The 19,199-nt window shown below is 42.7% G+C and overlaps 1 protein-coding gene across 7 annotated transcripts in view; it reads right to left on the minus strand.

Moving 5' to 3' along the window:
* The window catches only part of STOX2 (storkhead box 2), a 213,388-nt gene that overhangs the window by 132,324 nt on the left and 61,865 nt on the right, over nt 1-19,199 (minus strand). The gene's annotated exons all lie outside the window — the stretch shown is intronic.

Raw genomic sequence — 19,199 nt, forward strand, 5'->3', positions numbered from 1 at the left:
TAGCCTAAAGATTAGATTCATGCTAAGACCCTGGTGAGTGTTCACGTTTGCCCTACTGCAGAACATTTTTACAAATTTATGGAATTAAAAAAAACAACCCTAAGACACCACAGCATAGGGCTTTTATTCCTGAATGGCAATGAATGCTGGAACTGAGTGGTGGTCCCATGGATGGACCACGTGCTCTCCAGGACCCCAGAGCTCCATGGTCTTCCCAGCACAGACGCCAAATGTCAGCCCCTGTGTATCATGGTAAACTTTTCTCACACTTGAGATGCAATTCTCAATTCCCAAGTCACAATGGTACTCAAAGGGCCAAGTGTTTCAAGAAACCATAGACAAGAATCTCCATTTGGCCCAATTTACTCGTTTATATTACCTACCTGGCAACCCCTGATCCACCCCACTCGCTCTGCAGACAAGAAAGAGGGGGGCACAGTCGTTAAGCCACTTGGCTCAGGCCACCGCTGGTCGACAGAGAACGGGAGGACCCAGGTCCCCTACTGGAGGCTGAGAATTACTAACAGCTGGGCGGGCAGCCCGAGGGGATAGCCTCTGTAGAGGTAGGGCCTTGCAGCACCTCTCAGATCACTTCATACTGGCAACCTCTCCTCTTCCTCCCAGCTTAACATGACTCACTACTTTCAAGTTTAAAAATCTCCTCTCTGGTGGAGCTCCATTTCTGGTGATTAATACCATAAACAAGAACACCAAGAAGCCTACTTGTCATCCACTTACTGGTCAGCACCAATCAGGTAGGTTGCTGAGTGAAAGCTGGTATTTCCCCCAAAGGAAACGAAGCCTGGACTCCCCATACCCCCTCACACTCTCTGGAAGGCCAATACCCACCGCCTTTGCAGGCACATTTGGGAGGCTGCCAAGAGCTTGGGGCCTGGCCAAGTCGGGGGTAATGACTCGGACTGCTTGGAGTCTCCCCTTAATGTTCAAATTACAGACACAGTCTTTGTCAAAGAAGTGTGTGTGTGTCAGGGACAGGGTTCAGATGTCCCCAAGAAACAGAACCTGGGTCAACAGGAAAGCTGTGCCTCTTGGGGAGCGCTTGGGGTTCAAAGTGAGCATCGGCCGAATGTTCCTGTAAAAATGCTAGTTGACTTGGCCTCTGGGTCGGCACTATCTAAAGTGTTGATGTAAAACTAAAATAAGCAAGACACCATCCCTCCCAAGAGCCAGGTTTGAAGCTGGCCCTCCTCTTCATCCCTCTTTCGACAAAACACATGTTGTCACTAAAGGTCCTCAAGGGGCTTTGTAAATGATGCGCCAATGACTGCTGCGTGAAATGCAAGGGAACAGCCAACAGATGGGGAAGCTGGAAGCCCACTTCCCAGGGTCACAGGCTCCCATGGCACGTGAGGGACAACTCTCCACTAGCACAGACCCTGTAGTACACAATCCCCCCCAGCTCTTCTCCCCAGAAGGAGACCTGGCCTGGGGCAAATGCAGAGACTCCCTAAAAAAACCATTCAGCCTCAGGGAAGGCTAGCAACAAGGAAAAGAAAACAGAGCCACAGTGCCTCTTCCTTCCGAGAACCCCATCTTCTAAAACCCTGACCGCGGTCCTCACTGCTACTTCTCTGAGATTAAAGCCTGTAGGAAGTGGAGAAAAGAAAGGAAGAAGGGAAGACCCTCGGTGTTTTTAAGAGAGTAAGAACTAAAGACGAATTGCACCTCGGTTGCTCTACAATTCCCATCACCTCACGCCCCTAATGATAGGCTTTGCTGACGACCGCCTGGGGCAGAATGTTGGCCAGGGAAAGAGGCAGCAAAGAGCCACTTGAACTCTGAGGAATGGGAGCTCTAGAAATGTCCGTGACTCTCTTCTTGAGTACGCATAGAAATCAAAGATATCCAACAACATGCAAATTTAATTATACTGTGTAGAAGATATATGTATCATCTCTGCATATGTATGTGCACAGTTCTACAAATCAGGAAAAAATGCTATTAGAAAGAGTTCTGTACAACTGCTTAAAATAGTAAGTACATGTTAAAACAATCAAAAAAGTGATAAAAGCTCATTAATAATCTTCAGTCCTCCCGAGGCTCTGAGATTTCCAGGAGTCAACCCAAGATTGCAGCTGCTTAAAGAGAATTCTATAAATCGAAGCTCTGGCCACATGGCCTCCTCTTCTCTAAGAGAGAGTAAACACAAAAAGACTTTCTTATTCAGCTAAGACTGTAGGGAGGGCCGGGGTTTAAGAGAACAGCAGGACATTCAGGCACACCCAAAGAAAAGTGACTTACGAAAGGGTCACTTTTACCAGGAGATGAAGACTTTCCCACAATGTCACCGATAAGAAAATATCCCAACTGGAGCGGTTGCTCCGAACGTGGGTGGAATGCACCCATGCCACGTTTTTTTCCCAAAGTCTCTGCAATCTGTTTCTTGCCATCTGTTAGCATACTGGTACAACCATGTCTGAGTCAGAACACCCCGTCTCTAAAAAGATGGAATGACTGTCCACTCACCACTGACGTAACAGGAGCTACAAGTGAAACTGTCTCAGATATCAGGCCCACGTGGGAGGATGCGCGGGCTTCTGTGCAGCGACAGCCTTGCTCCTGGACTTCAGCAGGAGGGGACAGCCCCTCTGGAGAACCGAATTCATCCCCACTCTCCAATTTGAGAAGATGCCATTTCAAACTCACTGCAGAGCAGTGGAGTTACAATCCTGGCAAAATGAGGGCATTTACAGGTAAGGCAGCCCTGGCAGCTTCATGCTTCTGCACTACTGTGGAGCTTCCCTGGGCAAGTTTTAGGACAAGCACAAATAATAACAGTGATGAAACTAAGTACATGCCTGATTTAAACAGCTCTCTTCCAAAGAACTCAAAGCCTGGTCACATACATTGTCTCACTTATCCTTTCAACACACCTGTGAGATAGTAAAGCATGGCCTTATTATGCCCACAGTAGCTATGAAAACAATCCCCAAATCACAGTGTTTCAGAAGGAAGGGTGCATGTCGCGTACGTTACTAGCACAGTTGTCCTTAATAGTTGTCAAAGCAGTCTTCAACACCCTCCGAGAAATCTAGAACAGAACACGCAAAGAAACAAACCAATCCTCCAAATTTTTACATACGCACATACAAAAACGCGTACAGACTGATCTAAACGTGCCAACAGGATGTAACACGTAGGGAAAAGCCTTCAGAATCCCTTTATATTAAAAATAAAGAGACGGCTTCTGAAAAACTAAGTAACATTTTAAGAATCCAAGAAGTAACATTCACAGCTTATATGCAAATCTCAGAACGTGACTTTCTAAAATTTTTATGTCTTATGGTTGATTCGAGGGTTTTCATGGTTCTTCAAACTTTCACTGAAAAGCAAACGGCAGAACCACAAAGACGACTGACTAATCTCATTATAGCAGATCTGAATTCCAAAGTGTCAGATACATAGATATTGTAGGGTGAGAAAACACAGGATAAAAAAATAATAATAAGCAGATGGTCAATGAGTTATGAGGACCAGAGCCATTAATTTATGTGGGTTTATCTTGTTTGTTTACTCAGCTTTTGGCAAAAGCAGAACCCTTACCCTAGCAACGGCTCTATCATATGCTGCTTAGGTTACAACATACCCAGCTTCTAATTTTAAAAACCACCACTTCACAATCTGCAAGAAGCCCCTTTTCTTATCAATGTTCAATATGCTATTTCAAATCTCTGGCACATGGCCTTCATATTTCTCCCTTATATTTAAATTTTTTAAAGGCACATGTGCTTTTTTGAAGTACATATTAATATTTATAAATATTCTGAAATCTGACCATAACTCTTTCTTTAGAGTGTATGCTTCAGTATAATCCTGACATAAAGGTATTTTTAATAAATAAGTCATCTTGAATAAGATCCAAACAGCTCCCTTTGATGCCATACTGTCTTGGTACAAGATATAGTTTATCCATAAAATAGGGTTGTTTTTTAACCCTGCAACACTTCATATTACATTATTATGTTAATATATGAAGTACAAATCTTTTATCCTTACAAAAGTAACTCCCTTGGATATATAAGATCCACTATCTTTCTATTATAAACTCATATTTCTGTAGTTAATTATAGTTGCACTTTTTTTTTTTGTATTGAATGTTTCATAAGAAGAGCTCATGGTCTGTCAGAGAAATTTTCCAAACGATAACTTATTACATAAGGAATTCATTTTTTTCCCCTAAAAAGAACTGGGCCTGAGGTGGTAGTTACAAGACAGAATAATCACAAGCAGATGTAAAAATACTTGCACAAAGTAAAAAAAAAATAATAATAAAATAAACTTCATATATTTTCCTCTTTTAAAAAAAATGTCAGATATGGCAGGCAGTAAGTTGGCCCCTGATTGTCATTAATGGCCATTATTATGTGCTGCTGATGCCTCCTAATGGCACTGCTTTTCTGAGCAATGGTTTTATACTATTTTTCTGGCACAAAAGCCTGTTCACAAATACCACAATGTTCTCATACCAAAGTTAAAGTGACTTGGAGATTAAAAGCAATTAGTGTAATTTTACTCACTGGCATAAGTACCGAAAGTAGATCAGGATACACATTTTTCAAGGTTCAAAAACTTTTTCAAGTTTAGCAAGATTTGAAAACAGAACAGGAAATGTCTATCAGAAGCCCTGAAAAAAAGACAGGCCCTCTGTGGGTGGCCAACAAGAGGGCAAAGAAGTCTTACTCCCTGAAAAGATTTCACAGTCATTAAAAGGAGAAAGACAGCTGAAGAAGAAAATAAAAACTAAACCCAAAAAGCCATGGGCATACCTGGAGCAGCAGATCTGACTCCCAGGTATAAAGACCGTGGTACCCACATAAGCATGGCATCTTCTCTTAAACACAGCCAGAAATGGTGCCCACACACTAGGAAAATATTCACTCTCATCCCATATTAGTTAGAACAGATAAGGGAATCAAAGAAATAAAAAGCTCATAAATAATTCTAGGCAACCATTAGGTAAGCCATATATCACCAGTATTTGCATGATTTCCACATTTCTTAAGTTTAGGTTTCAGGATGGAATCATAGAAGATTTCAAGCAAGAACACTTTTTTCTTTTTTTTTGTGAGGAAGATTGGCCCTGTGCTAACATCTGTTGCCATCTTCCTCTTTTTTTGCTTGAGGAAGATTGTCACTGAGCTAACATCTCTGACAATTTTCCTCTATTTTGTATGTGGGATGCTGCCACAGCATGGCTTGATGAGTAGTGGATACGGCCATGCCCAGGATCTGAACCTGCAAACCCCAGGCCACTGAAGCAGAGTGCACAAACTTAACCGCTATGCCACCGGGCCGGCCCCTCAAGCAAGAACGTTTTTACATTCAGTAAACTCCACGAATGTGAGCTTGCTAGGGGAACCATAGCTGGAATTAAAAACTGTGAAATGAAGAATCCTCTTAGAAAGTCCACTTTTATGCTTTTAAGAATGAAGTTCTATCAACAAACCAGGTTCTATTAACCAGCACTTCCCCCTTCAATACAAATAATAACTGAAACTCCTACTACCCTGTTCAGTGTAACGACTGAATTCATAATCATGATGTTGAAAGACCTTCTGATGATGGAAAAGCTGTGAGAATCATCCAAAGAAAGAGTTTAAATCTAAAGAGTTGTTATTAAACAGAAGGTACTCTCATTCTCATAATTCAAATAGGTACACAAGTGTTCTTTGACTTAAAAAATTTATCAACCACAATCCGTTGTAGAATGTATTGCCCCAAGAATCAATATTATAGATGGTAGTTCACGTTGCATTCTAGAGTATAAAAAGCCAGCATAATGACTAATGCAGGTGAAATACCTGCTAACAGAGTAAGAGTGGTAATGTACTACTTCTATACCACTGCTAATACAGCCCACCGAAGCCTTTTAATCATCCTGTGGTCCAGTACTCTATGTAGCTCTAGTAGACTAGATCAAAGCATCATAGTTCAGAGACATTAGCACCGTAATGTCAGGCTGCATGAGGAAGGAAAATCTAAAATCTTATTCACTGTTTTAAATAATTCTTCTCTTTGGAAATATGAGTTCTGAGCTGCTCCAAATCAACTTGTAAGCAAATTTGGGGAGAGATCCATGTGTCACATTATGGACTGCCTATTTAAGGCATTTCTCTGTTCATCAGAAGCTGAGTCCTTGGTCCTGCCAAAATAAAGCCTGGAGTTAATACATCACAAAAAAGTAGCAAGAAAAGCAAACCATCTCCAGGATTCCTTTAGATTGAGAGGAAGGGTTTTTAAACAGCTCGTCAATGTTTTCAAGTGTAGGGGAACTTCCAAAGCATGGTCCCTGAAGGAGCTTTAAAATAATCACTGACTGTTTCTATTTATACAATTATATCATCTAACAATTTTCAAAATTCCCACAGACGTCACCCTAGTCCAACTTTTATCCAAATAATCACAAAATTTAAAGTCTGTGGAGCCAAAATTAATAAAGGCAAATTCCGAGTTAACAAATTAATAGTGTGATAAACGGCTATTCTGAGTATGCTGACAGTTATTCCAAATTTCACCTTTACTGACTTAACCCAAGGAGTGAAAATATTTCCTATTTTCATTACCACAAGCGGAATCATGTGGTATATAGACACAGTAATACAAATCATCTCTATGATGAAAATTTAACTTAGCAAGCTGGAAAGGTGATACCTGATAGTTTTTCACCTTTCACAGGATTCCTACGGATGCAGTAAAAAAAGAACTTAGAAATCCCTTAAGAACAGCTGTTTCCACCCATCCATCTGTACGTAGCACTGATAACAGACACGAACTCTGAATAGCTTTCAATGACAGTCCGTTTCCAGCCCCATTTAATGACTCTGACAGTATTATTAAGCGGTAGTTTCTATTTTCTTTATTGTCTATTTTCTTTCTTTTTGGTGGCAAAGCTGCGTTGTAAGATAGGAGAGCTTGCCTTCTTGTGTTGGCCGTGTAGATTAAAAACAGCCTACGTCATACTGTACTGGTAAACTTTAATTTCACTAATCAGAACCTTCACATAGCAAATAAACACATAATTGGTACAAGTTTAGGTGTTCAAAGTTACAGAAAATAATCTAAATTTCCATTTGCCTTGCTGCATTCAAGAGGAAAATTAAGCATCTGAGTCCCTCTCAGCAATCAGGACCACAGAGCTGCTAGAATACGCTGCCTTCTAGTTTAATTATCAGTTCTTTATTTTCCTAGGATTTTCACCTGGACCTGGGTGGCCATGACATTTCTGATGTCCTTTGTCAATGATGACATCTGTCTTTGGAGTCGGTTCCACCGCCTCACCAGCATCCCCAGATGACCTACTAAGACACAGACAGGTCTTCCGGTATCCCACCCATAGGGGCAGGAAGGACGTGAAGAAATGAGCATCCACAGCTCTCTGGGATTCCAGTGTCTTCTCTAAAAACGTCACCACACTTGATTAGCAAAATCGTCTCTGTGATTTATTGGCCTGATGTCCAAATGTTTGCCTAACATTTCACCTCAGATGCCACTGAGAGGCTGCAGTCATGGTGAGAATGTCGAAGAGAGGCATCTAGGGTAAATACAGACTTCCTGAGCGAGTGCCCAAATCCCAAACCTCAGATACACACTAATGTCTGAAAGGCATCAGCTGACACGGCATGTTAATTTGATTCCCTATCATACAAATTTCCAACTACATGAATAACAAGCTGGAGGAGTTCTGACTCTCTCAAGCAATCACTTCCTCCTTCTGCATCCCTAGCACTCGGGGGGTGGTCTATTCTAGCATGGGCATTTTGTGATAAATTGCTTCCGTCTCTTTCCCTCCGCAGGGCTGTGAGATATCCTTGGGAAGAAGCTATTCACCTCTGTATCTCCGGAGCCCAGCACAGAACCTGGACCAGCAAAGGGGCTCAGTGAACATCAACAGACTAAGAGTAATTGCACAAGCCAAGAATCAACTACGGGAGACAAGAGCCTGGATGGGGAAGGGACCTGGAGTTATCAAAGGAAACCCCTGCTTGGGATGACCAAGACGAGGTAACAGCCAGTCCCAGTGTAAAGCAGGATCATGGCTGGATGGGCCACTGCTCTGACTGTGACATTTTTATATACTTTTGATGATGATCTGACCAAGAAAAAATGAGACAAATTCACTGAAAGCTCATTTGGCCCTGTTGTCTTCAGTAGCTCTGTCCAGGATGTAACACGTCCACCCTTCACCATCTTGGCCTTTGCTCCTTGGGTTCTTGGGCTCAACAACGTCTATTCTTTCATCTTCTCTTTCTATGTCATATTTTTGAAATCTCTCTTTAAACCCTCAGCAAATAGTCTTGGTAAGTTTGAAAGGCAATCTGGGATTTTCAAAATCAATCAGAATTTTGGTGAAATTTCCTAAAGTGCTATTAGTAAAGGAAAGTGGAAGTTTAAAGAAAAATTGTTCTCTAGGGGCCGGCCACATGGCAAGTGGTTAAACTACAGTGCACTCCACTCTGGCAGCCCAGGTTCATGGGTTTGGATCCCAGGCACAGACCTACACGACTCATCAGCCATGCTGAGGCGGTGACCCATAAACAAAGTAGAGGAAGACTGGCACAGATGTTAGCTCAGGGCAAGTCTTCCCCAGGCTAAAAAATAAGAAGACTGGCAATGGATGTTAGTGCAGGGCGAATCTTCCTTAGGGAAAAAAAAAAACAAAACCCAAAACCATTCTCTAACCATTCGGGGAACGTGCATGTGGACTATGTATGGATGGTGGACACACATCCATCTTGATCTACTGAAATCTTATAAAGACATTTATAGGTGGTTCCAGAGCCAAAACACAGCGACAGAAAGTTTAGCCACCAATCCCTTGACACACAAAATAGCTTCCATTCATGGGAAAAAGAACTATAAACAAAAGATAGCTTTTTTTTCTTTTCTCTAATGTACACCACATATATCAAATGTGAGGATGAACTGCTTCAACATCTAGTGATGTAAATTTACAAAATAAAATATGCTGATCATTTCATTTACTATATTTAGACCTATATTCCCTACTTACCTCCCCCCAGCTATCCACGAGCTGACATTTTATACCTTAAAGTGAGTGCAGAGTTTGACTCTATCAAGACAGCAATGGAGAAAGTTTAATTTATAACCAAATTGGTGGCCTAAATATACTAGCTGTAAGAAAACCAACTTCAAAGACTTCTACTAATGACTAGAAGGCCCAGGTGATTAAATGTTTACACATGCCTAAATTTTACTCTATTCCTAGATTTTTCAAATAACATGAAGAAAAGTTCAACTGAGAAAGAGCAATAAGAAGGGGGTCCCAAAGAAAGCACAAAATGCTATACAACGAAATACGTCTTTTTCGATGCAAACAACATATGAGACTCTCATATCCTTTTTTTTTTTCTTCTTCTCCCCAAAGCCCCCCAGTACATAGTTGTATATTCTAGTTGTGAGTGCCTCTGGTTGTGCTATGTGGGACGCTGCCTCAGCACGGCCCGATGAGCCATGCTAGGTCCGTGCCCAGGATCCGAACTGGTGAAACCCTGGGTCACCAAAGCAGAGCCCACGAAACTAACCACTTGGCCGTGGGGTGGGCCCCTCTTGTATCCTTTTTGTACAGGAGCACCTTTCAATCAATAATACTATGAGAAACCAAAGAGAAATCTTACAGATCAAATATTAACTTCAGAATGGGAACAACAATCCGATATCAAAGTCAGAGCTTCTCCAACATTATTCCCATTGAGCACACTGGTCGCCAGTTAAACCTAAGTGTTGTCAAGATGTTGGGCTCAAGTTAAATCTGATTCATAAACAAAACCAACAAGAGAAAAAAAAAATGCAACCTCCTTTAACCTCTGTCCCTTCTGTGAGTGATGATCATGCTTGTACTAACCGGAAACAGTGACAAAATTCCAAAAGGTAGTAACGTATAATCTGGAAAAGAACATAACTCTATGAAAATGACAGAAAAAAATAACACATGAGTACAGGATGAATCTTCTCCACAGATCATGATTCTTTGGGTGACTCTCAGTCTTGCCCTGCCTGGCTCCACGCTTTTCAGGAAAGTTCGACAAGGTCTGGTCAGCCTGAAAGGAACGAGCCCTGACTCGGCATCTCTCAAAGGCAGCCAAAGACCCTTCTCTCTGCTGTTCTGTGTGACGGCTTCACGGGACTTCAAGGCTGAAATCACCTTACACATAGGGAAGAAGCTCAGAAAAGCTAACTTGGACAAGAACCAACAGCTTGGCTGAGTCGATGCTAATACTGAAGCTCACTTCTTTTGACTTTCAAGTTACTCCACTGACTCCACCACGTCCTACAAGCCAAGGCCACCTGGCAACTTTTTATGGCATTTGTATTTTCCACAAGAATGGTTGGGAAGGAAAGGGATAAACGTAGTGGGAAATGCATCATTCGTATCTGGAACATTAGTTAAAATTTATACATTATTGTTTTAGAAAAATGGCACTAGCACGGTCATTCTACACTGCAGCAAATGTGAAAATTATCTGAGGACAGGCAATATAGTGGTGTGTTTATGCGCACAGACTGGGGAACTGGACGCCTGGGTTCAGCTCTCAGCTGTACCATTCCTTTCACTATGACCTCTGTCTCTCTCAGTTTCCTAATCTATAGTATGGTGATAACACCATAGGAGAATGAGATGAATCTGTATACATCTACCATGTAGAATAATTCCTTGAACATAGTAAGTACTATAAAACTGCAAACTACTTTTATCATGGAGTGAGGCAGTATATGCATAAAATAAATACTGTATGGAAGACACAGTAATCTTTAGGTAAAAAAACAAAAGGCTGAGAGTTCCAAAAACACAAATTGTTGCAGTTTTAGAAACACTAATGAGGGGCTTTGAAACTTTTACCTAAAAAGCAATTAAAGGAAAAACAACGACATCAAATAGTAAAAACACATCATTGCCTGGGCCTCTGGCACTTACACAAGAATTCTGATCTAATTAGGAGAATATAGGATAGACTAGCCCCCTCCCCCACATTATCCTCTTCCCCATCAATCACCCAAAATGCCTGATTAAAACAGATGGCTCTTAAATCACGCCCTGAAGCTCTGAAGACTGAACCATCCCACTCATAACACCAGGAGAAACAGGATGTTAAGAGCATCAGAACAGGTTCTCCATGGAGAACCTTCTTTCCTCACTCGTTATGATCTGATATCTTGGAGGCTGCCAGTTAGAGAAACTGGAGGGAGAGACCACGTGGGAAATCAGCAATCAGGTCTTCGGGCAAGGAAAGCATAGGCTCAGGGTGAGCTCGACTTCTTGAACGGGCTGGGCACTTGTTATCAGAGAGCACACAAAGGTGCGGTCTCTGGAAGGCGGACAGTAAGAGCTGAAGACTCCTCCTGCATTATCTACTCCCCAAAGGAAACGAAATCCCCTTTGGAAGAAAATGGTCACCCTCATGTGCATCCTCCTGTCCCCCAACTAAGGTGCCAATTTTCTCTACTCCTTACGCCCAGATCTGCTGGGAATAAGTCAGGTAATTGGATCCACGGCCATCTCAGTTTCCTCATCTGTAGTCGACTCCTTCTTCTGCTTTTCCTAAAGCATAAATTTGACCCCATCACTTACTGGCTTAAACCTTGTTTTAATGACCTCTCCACACCTAAGTGGTAAAATGTCTTCCACCCCATGACCCCCCAAAATTCTACCTTTGTCTCCACCATGCTCCCCACGCAGCCTACACGCCAAGGTTTTCTAGTCTTCTAGCCTTCATTTATGCTACTTTTTCCCTCTGCTTGGGATCTCCTTTCCCGCCTGTCTGCCTTCCAAACTCCTAATTCCTCTCATTCTTTTAGCCTAAATCACTATCTCCTCTTTCGTGAAAGTTTTTCTTTCTGTCCCTTAAATTCCTTGTATCTGCCTTCCCACAGCCCACCTCACGCGACATTAACCACCCTCCATTCTGTATTCCTATAATGGTTGTGGTACCACGAGCATGGTCTTTTATTAAATTGTATATATCTCCCCCAACAGACTGCAAGCTCATTTAGGGAAAATAACAGTGCTTTTTACTCACAGAGCCTGGCACCCTCAATGAGCTTAATATGTTTGCTGCAATTTCTACAGCAACTGTTCATTCCTTTTCTACAGCCTCTGTCCACCTCATGGACCAAGAGGTAGGTAAACCAACAGTCCTTCCTCACTCCATCCTAGCATCCAGGAAGACAGAATGTCTGAAGTGAGAAGACTCAGGCTTCAAAACAAACTGTAAGCTGTCCCTTTCATTCGATGGACTTTCCACTGCACACAAAGCTCAACTGGAGAGTAAACAGCACACACACACACACACACACACACACACACAATGAGGTTTTAGCCTCCAGGAGCAGAGAGAGCACATATGGGATAAACCACAAGGCAGTAAACATTCATAACACCGGCTGAAGGTGTGGTACAGATGATAACAGCTCTAAGAGAGATGCTTTGTGGATTGTGGTGGTCAAGAAAGTCTCCCCAGAGGAGCTGGGATTTGAAGGACTGTGAGCGCTCATAAAGGTGCAGAAGAAAAGAAAGCATTCCAGATTCGCAAGGAAACATCATTAGATCCATGGAGAAGAGACCATGGAGTTTCATGAGAAGAGACTAAAAGTGGGGAAATGTTTTTTAGGAGGATTACAAAACAATTAGTTTTGCTGAGACACATCATCAAAGGGGTAATGCTGGAGGAGTGATTAAGGAAAATATAGGTTGAGAAGTTTGGGTTTGATTCTAGGATAGCATTTTCCAAAGCAGGATTTGTAGAATAACATTCCTACAAGTTGCTATTAAAAGAGGTTGAAGTAGAGGTTCTGTCGTTAAATAAGTTGGGAAAATATTATTTTCTCTCTTCTAGAGATTAACAAAGCATATGAGAATACTAAAGGCACTGAGAAGTCCTGCATTAAAGAGCCCCATTTACCCCTTTCTTCCTATTTCAAAAATTTTGTTTTGAGAACCTAATCTAAGAGATGCTGAATTCCAGGCAATGCAGAGTATTAAAATAAAGTAACATTCACATTTTTAAAAAGTGTAGACCACAGAGTTAACAGAATGAAGAAGACAACACAGATGGCGCTGGAGCTGGGCCGTGGAGAGAATCACAGGTGTGAAGAGATGTGAAAATCTGTGAGGAATTATAAAGCTGAAGTTAGAAGTGAATCAGGCATGTTTCCACAAACTTTGCCAGAGTTCACTGGGGTTTCTGGGAACATCTCTCACAAACATTTCTTGCAAGTTCAGAGACGGTTGTGTAAATCCCCAGATAAGAGGGAAAAAAAAAATAAAAGCAGAGGAGTCTGTATGGAAACAGGTAGAGAAGGTTGCAAATGATCTATAAACGGACTCTTTTCTATGTAAACATCTATCCTTGTAGATAATAATCCCAAATCAAAGCCACGCACGGTTTAGAACATTTATTTTTCAAACCAGATAAGACTGGTTTCTGCTTTGGCATCCTAGAATCCGGAAGTATAAGCACAATACTAATGGAAATGCTCTGAGTTCAAAGGGCAAAGTAATTAACATTAGTGTTCAAAACAGGAGTGGATTTATGATTTTCAACACTTGGAATCTCCATTGATCCAGGTTCTTCGTGCTAAGCATATGGAAGTGCTTTACAAATGTGGTTTCTAATCCTTTCACAGAGAGAGGAGTTCCAGGCTCAGAAAATAATTGAACCCTTTCAGGAGACCATTTAGTAAACACTAAATAGCAACTCTCTGGGCTGGCCTTTTCCAAATGGCATTTCCAGAACTTACATTCCTTGAGATGTCAATGGACGCCGTTCCACAGGCAGGTGTGGGAAATGGCAAGGTTAATATATTTCTTTACTGCAGAACTTCTCAGAGCCTTTACAACATTTTACACTCAGACTGTCTGGAGGGAGGCGGCACTGTGCACCATGACCACATTCACTCAACCCAGGACCCCTTCTTGGCACGAGTACTGCATGCAACGGATGTGTATGTGACTGATGTTCCAGAAATAACCTTTTGGAAGACAGGAGACTACCTGTCCCCTGCAGGAGTTAATCCGTTTCTTAGGAAGATGCTGAGCCATTATGACATTAATAATCCAAATGTGATGATCAGTGGGCTCTTTGGTGTGGTAAAAGGTTCTGCAACAAGCCTTAAGCCTCGCAGTTTCGACTGTCTCACCGCTAACAGGAAGTAATCAGACCTCTCTGTGGACCTCACAGGGTGGTCAGGAGGCTCCGTGGAGACCCCACGTGGGAGCGCGCTTGATAAAAGGACAACGTGTTACCCAGTCCTCAGCAAGTCACTGTTACAAGGGAAAGGAGTGCACACAATCTCCGCCTCTTCTGAATTTCCTCACTACTTTGTTCCTCTCACGGCACTGATTACAGTTGATAACCAAACCGATTTCAATTAGAACAAGACCCAGTTTTCTCCTGTGGTCTCTCAGGCGCTCATGATGTGGACCCTGCCTACTCAAGGACCACTTTCTCCACCCCTCTGGCCTTTTTCCTGTTCTCCAAACACATCTGAAGACCTCCGGCTTCTCTCTCTGCATGGCTGCTCCTCCTCAGGTCTTCCCAAAGGTCACTTCTGCAGAAGGGCCTTCCCTGACCGCCCTTCAGAAGGACCCTCTGATGGCCAGTCTCCAGCCCACCAACCTACCTATTTTCTTCATCTCACTTAGCACCATCTGTAATCATCTTATGAATTTACTCATGCACATTTTTGTTGTCTGGCTCCTCCCTCTGGAACGTAAGCTCCAGGAGGACAAGAATGCTGGCTGCCTTTCCACGGGGGCCTAGTACCTGGAATCTAGGAGATTCTCAATGAACATCCGTGAGTAACAGAAGTTTAGGCAAATGGCTACTTGGCGGGAGGGGAGGGGGAGTCGTGCAGACGGGGAGGGACGAGGAGGCTTCTGTGACACCGCTGATGCTCTTGTTTATTCCTGGATGGTGTACACGGGGTGCGTTCACTTTGCGATAATTCCTTGAGCTGCAAATTTACATTTCACCCTCTTTTGGGTCTTGATTTAAATGAAAATGGCTTTTGTTGTATTGGTGTTTATATAATCATGAATATAGGAATAATGATAATTGTTCCTATTTTGGAGGAGCCCTACTCTCTGTTAGCCACTTCATCTATGTCATCACATCGAATCCTCAGAAAAACCCTATAAGGAATCATCACAACCCATTTTACAAATGAAGACACTGAGGTGCACAGAGAACAAGAATCTTGTTCATGCTCATAGAGCTAGCAAGCAAAGCCGGGATCGCCGACCAGTTTGTTCGAATTCTAAAACACACAAATGTTCTATTAAACCCTGCTTGAAAGTCACTTCTAAAGTCAGGACGTGCATTTCAAGGTGTTGCTATCTTTCCCCATGACCTTTTCTACCTAAAGGCTGTCTCAGGCGAGAGGGGCTGAATGCTCCCCTTCTCCTCACCTCCTCAGGTACCTGTGACCGCCACAGCCGGACGAACTTCAACTGTGCATCAAACACACCGAAAGTGGTCTATTCTGGTCCCAATGCAGACAGTGGGCAGAAAGGGCACTGTCTGCCCCAGAGCAGCATGGGTGAGGACCTGGCCAGGTGACAGGACAGTCCACTCTCACCTGGGCGTTCTCTGGACTCCCCAGGGTGGGGACAGCTTCTTCTCTGATGTGGGGGCTCATGTCTGCTCCTGAATTTGAAATCTGACCAAGTTCTGGTATTTCTCCTCAGGCTACTTAGAACTTCTTTGGAAGAAACAGCACTTCTAGTTAGGAGAGAGTTGGAGAAAGAAGCGGTCGCGGGGAGCAAACACACTTTGAAATTCGCTGGATTAGCGTACCGTAACATCAACTGAGAAGGATTTGTTTCTCCAAACAGACGGTCACCTTGGCGTGATTAGCGTGGCTGCCAAAACATAATCCCTTTGTGAATGACTAATGGTGCAATGACAAGTCTCTACAGGAAGAAGTCTGGCAGGCCAGTACTACGAGAAAGGGCTTGACTTACACCCGAGGAAACTCAGATGAAATGAAATCGTTTGCTTTTCCTTCCATGTGTCTGACAGATTTCCCCAGTTTCTATGGGGTTTATTAGCAAGGCGTCAGACCCTATCAGAAATTTGATGGCAGCCACACATTATCAAATAAATAAAAAGAGCACTCTTTTGTCCTACCTTTGAAGTAATTCTTAAGTTACTCTGAATAGCATCTCTCTCCCTCTGCCGAGTTTCCCATTTCTTGCATAAATAGATACTTTCTAATTAGCATATCACAAATATTCCTGATCTTCTTTACAAGTCTGGATACATTTTTAAATGTTTCTTTTAAAGTACATCAGGATTTTTCACACTCTATAAAGAGGGAGGAAAATTAAAGCAATGTGTCAGCCCAATTCTCCAACTTTTTTTTTTCCTTTTTCTTTTCTTTGTTTTTAAACTAGGATCGCGGCGGCACAAAGTAGTGGAGAGGTCACAGGACTGGAAGCCAGAAGTCCTGGATTCGGCTTTTGGCTGAGCTGCTAATTAGCCGTGTCACTTTGGGCAAATTGCTTCACTCCGAGGGCTTCAGTTCCCTTTTCAGCAAAATGAGGAGGAAAGACCATGTGGAAGGTCCCTCACAGTTTAAAACACTGTGATTTTATTTGTGAAGCTTGAACTAATTCCTTGTCTCCTTCTTTGAAAACTGGAGCAAGTTATTTTCTTTGACTTAAAAATGCACAGCGAACTAGATACAAAATAGGTATAGACATCAGCAAAAAGAGATGTGATTTTAAAGGGACACCGATATTTCATTGTAAAATTATGAATTATCTTTGAACAGCAAAAACGTTTTTGGCTTCTTCCCTGGAGAGGTATAGTTAGATTTTTCCCTGGCTTTAATATGTTGACAAATGTGTAAACACACACACATTATAATCTGCCTTGATATCAGTGAATGTAACTGACATGAACTAATCCTAAGAGGAGGAATATTATGACAATGAAAAGAAAGTCCTAGGTATCAAAAAAAGCTTTCGAGTCTTTTCATATACGAGGGAAAAAAAATCTAGTCAGTTCAATAAAACAGTTTGGAATGCCCCGTAACATTGGGGTTTCAGGATCTGACTTATAATATCTAAATCATAAAAATGTAGACATTTATCTTGGTTTCCATTATGAGCTCCCGGGGAGCAAGGATCATGCTGGCTTTCTGTGCTTTACCATTTAATTTGCCTAATCAAAACTGCCTGCTGGGGGGACTGAGACTTCCCTGGACAAGCCTTCATTCTCAGACCTGCCATCTCTTTCTTGTCACGGCCACACCAACACCAACACCCAATCTGGCTCCCCGCCTTCCTTCCAAGGGCTGCCCACCACGCCCCATTTTGTGGACTTCCAGGCCTAGCTCCATCCAGTGCCTCCCCTTCCCACACCCTGTATGTCCTAACTACCTTTGTTCTCTTTGATCACTGCCAACTTAATTCTCTAAGTGCCCATCGCACTTCAAGACTAGCTCCGATGTCACCGCATCAGAGCCCTTAGCTCCCACAGCACCATGGTCCTGCCATATTGTATTTGTCCGTCTACACGGCTGTCTCTCACTCTCACTGCAGCAGGAGCCAGAACTCAGAGGTGCCTTGGTCACATCTGTAGCCCCAGGACACCTGGACAACAACGGAGAGAGAGAGAATGGCCAGAAGGAGGGCAAGATGCTGAGTGAGGCGCCATGGACATCCCAAGAAGGGGCCGTCCATCATCCTCAGGACCCTGCCTTCCTGAAAGAAAGACAATATGAGGCGCTCATGTATGATCACCACCATGCTGTGGTGTAAATATCTTATTCCTGATGAGGAAAGGAAGACTGACGACCGAGAAAGTGAGAAAAACCTACCGATATAAAGAGAGTGTGTGTGTGTATAGGAAATAGGAAGTCAGTTTTTTCCACAGACAAACAGCAAGAATGAAAAAGTTTTAAGAAGATTACTTAGCAGTGGTGTATTCATACACTGAAATGGCATACAGATTAAAGCACAAATTATTTCAAGGTACTACACAGCTATGATAAATTATTACAAATAATTCTATTGATACAGAAAAGCAACCATATAGGTTAATTACAAAAAAGTAGGCTACAAAACAAGATAGATAACAGAATCACAATTTGTAAGATATTTTCCACATTTTTATTTAAGAGAATATTTAGATATATAGATACCATAGAGAAAAGTTTAGAAGGATAAATATCAGACCATTAATAGAGATGTTATTCTCAGTGATGAAATATGTGATTTTTTTCCCTTCTTTCTTTCTTTCTCTTTGTTTATCTGTATTTTCTAATTTTTTCTACCACAAACATGAACCACTTGGGTAATTTTTTTAAATTTCCTGTGAATAAGTCAATAGCCCATTTACAAATATTAAATAGTGCAGGAAGGAGGCGGTAAGGATTTGGCCACAGGCGGGGGCAATGAGAATAGAAAGTAGGACGTAGAGTTGAGACCAATTACAGGGGAAGAGCTGACAGAAGCGCGTGGCTGACTACGTGAGGATTTTAAGGGAAATCAGGACTCTGGTGTGACTCCCAGATTTTCAGCCTAAGTAAGTCGGGGAGAGGCTGGTTACAGTGCCAGAAATGGGGCAGGATGGAGGGCAATTAGCTTAGAGGAAAAATAATTTCCTCTTAGACTTGGTCTGCTTGAAGCAGTGACAGGTCATCCAACAGAGACTAAAGTTCAAGAGGGAGGGCCCCAGGTAACCGTAGATTTAGGAGTCACTCCCCTACCCCAGGTCAGGATGGGTGCCCCTCCACGGGTTCCCCCAGGAGCCATATTCCTCCTAGTGGGGCAACTTGCAGGCTGTGCTGAGGTGACCTATTTACGTGTCTCTCTTCCTCACAAGACCACAGACCACGAGGCAGGGACCCACCTGTCCTGTCATTCCACCCTCAACGCCCAGATGGATCCCTGGTGCATAGCAGGTACTCAAAACACGTGTGAGAAGTGGATTACTGAATCCTCTAAGGTGAGAGCTAAAGTAGGTAGAGAGGGTGAAACATCTGAGAGCGAGAAAAAGGAGCTAGGCGGGACTGAAACTTCAGAAATACTCACAGGAGCGTGGGAGGGAGCAGTGCTGCCAACACGACAGGAGCAAAACAGACGCAAACAAGGGCAATGCGACTTTCCAGAAACCAAGCGCAGGGGGCTGGAAAAATAGAAAAGGAGGCCCACA

The sequence above is a fragment of the Equus quagga genome, chromosome 22 (assembly GCF_021613505.1).
Source record: "Equus quagga isolate Etosha38 chromosome 22, UCLA_HA_Equagga_1.0, whole genome shotgun sequence".
Taxonomy (NCBI): domain Eukaryota; kingdom Metazoa; phylum Chordata; class Mammalia; order Perissodactyla; family Equidae; genus Equus; species Equus quagga.